General features: G+C 42.5%; 1 non-coding gene across 1 annotated transcript; it reads left to right on the top strand.

Annotated features, from left to right (window-relative positions):
* Positions 1–307: 307 nt before the first annotated feature.
* TRNAK-CUU lies at positions 308–380 on the top strand. Its single transcript has one exon. It is a non-coding gene; the product is annotated as a tRNA-Lys (tRNA).
* The last annotated feature ends 4367 nt before the right edge of the window (positions 381–4747 follow it).

The raw sequence follows: 4747 nt of genomic DNA, 5'->3' as shown, positions 1-4747 counted from the left end.
AGCAGCAAACTTGAGGGATCCTAAACATGAAGAGAAGACACGCACTTGAGGCGCAATAAGAATAAGCTGGAGAACAAGCAACTAGAATATATGGTAATTTGTAAATAAAAAAGTGTTTGATGTTTTAGATGTAGATCACCAGTTGGTGGTCATGGCCTCTCTCGGTTCAGGGTGATTTCAAATAGATTTCTTGAAACGTTTTACCTTTAGATTTTCTGACGCACCGTCCAGACCTATGTGCGCATTCACTTCTCAGTAATTTGCAAAAGCTTTTCGGTAATAGCTAGTTTAAAGAAGTCAAACGCAAGCCCGTCTAGCTCAGTTGGTAGAGCGCAAGGCTCTTAACCTTGTGGTCGTGGGTTCGAGCCCCACGGTGGGCGATTGCCCTTTTGCTGATTTTCTCAAAAATGCGAAAGGATGCTTTTTTATTTCACAAAATTCAGCACGGATTGAGGATCTACTACTCCGTATAATAATTTAGTACATGCTTTATCCTCTGCCATATGCAATTACTCAATGTGCGATATCTACTTTAAAGATCTAAGCATACATCTTACTGTTTATGTATAGCTTCAGGTACATCAGGTTGGTACTGGTATTGGTTTTAAAACGCAAACACCTTTCCTATACTATGCAGATGACACTCTTTGTCATCCTACAGGCTAACGTGCAGCAGCTTAGTCATCTTCACCAACTTCTTTAAGTTTTTGTGATATCTATAGCTTTTGAGTTAATTGCTCAAAGTCTAAACTCATTCTTATCAATATTGTTGAGGACAGAATTGCACTCTTTACTGATGTTTCACACTGTAAGAGAGGGAGTCTGCCTTTCACTTACTTGGGTTGCCTTTAAGCACAACCAAACTAAGGAAAGAATTTTTTCTGCCTTTAATTCAAATTGTGTAGAGAAGACTGCCAGCTTGTGCTATGTACCTCAATTATGGTACCAAGCTTAGAATGGTCAACTCAGTCTTTTCTTCAGTGCCAATTCTATCTTTGCTCCATGAAGTGAGGTGGATAATAACTGAGGTGGATAAATATAGAGAAGACACAGTTTCTGGAGAGACAAATATTTACATAAGAAAAACCCTCCTCTGGCAGCATGGGATCTAGTTTGCAGACCACAGGATCAAGGAGGGTTGAGTATTTTGAATCACTTGTCTACTAATGGAGCACCTACATAAATTCTTCAATAAAGCTAATTTTCCTTGGGTTAAGATGTCATGGGAATTATACCATTTCACCTCCTTACCTCCTGCTAGATCAAGAGAGGTCTCATTTTGGTGGAGAGACTACTTAAAGATGCTACCATCTTTCAATGATGTGGCCAGTGTAATGTCATCCAAGGAAATTCTATTTTATTATGGGAAGATAAATGGCCAGCTTTACCACTCAAGGACACTTGGCCACATCTTTATTCCTTTTGCAAGGATGAAGGAATTTATATCAAGTACTACTTGTGCCAGAGGCTTTTGTTCTCTTTTATTTACGCCTCTCTGAGGAAGTATTGCCGCAGTTCCATCTTTTACAAGCTTTAATTCTTGATCTTGAGACAGCTATGGGAGACCCGGGTGGATCTGCGTTGGTCTTCCACCGCTTTTCCTACTCAGGGGCGGATTGGGTGGGTTTTGAAATTTTTAGATCTAAGACGAAATCTTCCTTGGAAAGCTCCAGCAGCTCAGATCAGACTCGTGCAATTGCGTCCAGCTCAGCGGCGGTCGTAGCTGCACTACTTACATGATCTCTAGATCTTTATAACGTTGCAATGTCTAAAACCATGTAAATGATTATTTAGTAACCATGTGCTAATCATCCTCTGCTAATTGCAACTGGTGCAATAAATTTGTTCCCGTTCAAAATGTAGCAGCATGAAACCCTCATCAGGAAAAGAACCAAACTTAACAATCGATGATATATGTCAACACGAGGTGGATGATACCTTCGATCCGGATTACGGATTGTAGTATGGTAAGTTTTTTTCCTAGAAGATCTAGGTTTAATCGAACCTTGGGAAGCACTCCTAAATGGTTATGAAGGAAACGTCTAAAAGATTTGCTAGTGTATTTTATCTTTAGTTTACCAGACCTATCTAGTTTACTTTTAAGGGTTTGTGTTCAATGATGGAAATAGGCCAGGGTTAAGATTTCACCTGCAGCTATGCATACATATATAAATAAATATTATATGTATAACAAATAAAATAGAGATAAGAGATTTGTGAGTAGTACATCCGTAAATACCCTTGTCCCTAAGCCAGAGGTGACAAGAGCCTAATGGTCCAACCATTGTCCACATAGCCGCAAGCAACAACAATTTTTAAATAAATACAGACCAAAGCCTTAAGCTAGATGATTGTGTTATGATCCCGAATGAATCACTAAACATGTACTGTTACTTTCTCCTTTCTGTCAATGAGGTTTTGTGGTAGCACACCGTTCTCCACTCATCCCACCACTTTCCTTGATTGACACGAATGATATGGGTACCTTCAGATCATCAAGATGAGGCAAAGAGATAAGGATACAAGATCGCAAAACTCATATTCAATCCTTACACATAACATAAGATTAGATGCACATAAACGCTGCGAGGATTCACCCCAACCCGCAGTCCGTGAGGACTACTCACACATAATATCAAGATCAAATACAAATATAGAAATTATTGTGCAAAATACTTAGATTGAAATCACAATATTCTCACAATGGTCATCAATTCTCAAGGAGATCTCTATTACAATGGTGATGGCTATGGCTATGGAGGATATGGGAGATGAAATGGATGAGCTATGGTGATGGATCTCCTTCGGTGCATTATAGATGGATCTGGTGGATGGCGGCTCTGTTTGGCGACGAATGACTCTCCTTTTAGCGTCGGTCCCTTCACGACTTTTATAGTGTTTGATCTCGGGAATGCAGCTGCAGGTGGTACGGGATGGTACGATCGGGGATTGCCCATACCGATGCCCGTTAAAGCCCCTGGAACCGCCTTTCCGAGCGTAGTTAACTTTGCCATGCTCCTGACGTGATTTTCTACAGTAATTGCAGGTCCATTTGCCATTATGACGTGATATCCTGTACAGCATCCAAAAATTAAAGAGATTGCATATCTTTGCATTGATTAGGCATTAGTGGCAAGTTGAGAGGTAAACTTAGTCAATTTTTTGACTTAGCTAGCGGTTTAAACGCGAAAAATATGGCGTATTTCACAGCCATCAGTAAGATTCCACGTGTATGCGTGTGTTCTCCCTTGCCGCAACACTATTAAGTAGCACACCTTTGCTACTTAGATTTTTCTCAATTATTTTGTAAAATACAGAAAAACAATAATAGATGGTTATGGGAATTATGAACTGTCGTGGCATTAGTTCTTAGGGGAGAGGTAGTGTGTCAATAGGTGCCCCTATCACCCTATGACCTGTTTAACCTTGCTCTCGTTCCTCCCCCACCTCCTTCCGCTAGGTTTTCCCAAATCAAGGTCCGGTCGGCCCCTCGCCTCTCCTCCTCGGCGGTCACCGGCGGCGAGTGGGCGAGGGTCCCCTCTTTGTACAAATGTAGCAGTAGTTAGGTTGTTTTCTGTAAGTTTGGGCTCTATGATCGTAGTCTGGAGTGCTCTGGCGGCTCCTCTGAGCCAAGTCCGGCGACCTAGGGCGGTGGTCTTCCTACTTGTGTTGCTCCTCTGGATGGAGACGGGGGCGGGGATGGACTGCACCATCGGCATCTTCGTTATCAATAAGGTTCTCGGGTTATAATCTCAGGGAATTAGCCCTACCTCTTTGCTCATCTGCAGGCCCCCATGGTGGAGGAAGAAAGATGGGAAAGGAGGCCTTTGACACTGCGTGTGGGAGCTCACCATTGGCGGCCTCAGGCCGCTATTCCGTTGATTATCATAGCCGAAGGGCGGCTACTCCGAGTTGGCATTCGTCAACTCTTCTTCAACCTCCAGGCCAGAGCGCCATTAGTGATGCCCTCCTGCATCTTCAGTGCGACGGTCCACATCAACTATGACCCAAGCGGTTCCGTCCCCAACGTCGGAGATGATGGTCACGCTTTGAGGCTAAGATCTGAGCCCGGTGGAGAAGGACCGGATGACGTTTTACTTTTTAGATCTAGGTTATTTTTTGCAATTCTGAAGGACTTGTTTGTAATTTCTTTGTACTGTGAGATCCTCCTTATATGTAATCCCATTGATATAATATAAGCAGTGTCTCCAGGTCCTTCGGGACCTCTCTCTGTTCAAAAAAATAAATAGGTGCCCCCTAGATGTGCTTATGGAGATAGAATGTGCGTGCTTGCGTACATAGAGTTTAGTTTATATGTGTATTTGTGGACGCTGTGCTTTTTAAAAGATAGGGAGAAAACTAAAAGAAGTTGCACCGTAATTTGTGAGAATCACGGTTGTTTAACACTGAGGTTGTGTTTGGTGGTTTGTCTCCGTGAACAATAATGTGGCAAAAATAGCACTCCCTCTGTCCTATTATTATTGCTATCGTATAGTTTTATTTTAAATTGAAACTATAACCAGACTCAGGAATTATGAAACGGGGGAGTAAGTATATGTGTCTTTGACAAAAAAAAAATATAGCGATAACTTCGGTACGGACCAAGGACGATAATCTAGTATCGCGGAAGAGGTGGTCAACTTTTCAGGGCTGTTGGCTGGGTCGGGTCCTGTAAAACGGCGAAGGGACTCTGAGAATGGTGTAGGCCCCGCGCGCGGTCCTGGTGATTGGCGCGCTTGCTTCTCGA

Source organism: Lolium rigidum, chromosome 3, assembly GCF_022539505.1.
Source record: "Lolium rigidum isolate FL_2022 chromosome 3, APGP_CSIRO_Lrig_0.1, whole genome shotgun sequence".
In the NCBI taxonomy this organism is placed as follows: domain Eukaryota; kingdom Viridiplantae; phylum Streptophyta; class Magnoliopsida; order Poales; family Poaceae; genus Lolium; species Lolium rigidum.
Note: the sequence above shows the minus strand (reverse complement) of the source record. Positions and strands in the feature narration are given on the sequence as shown.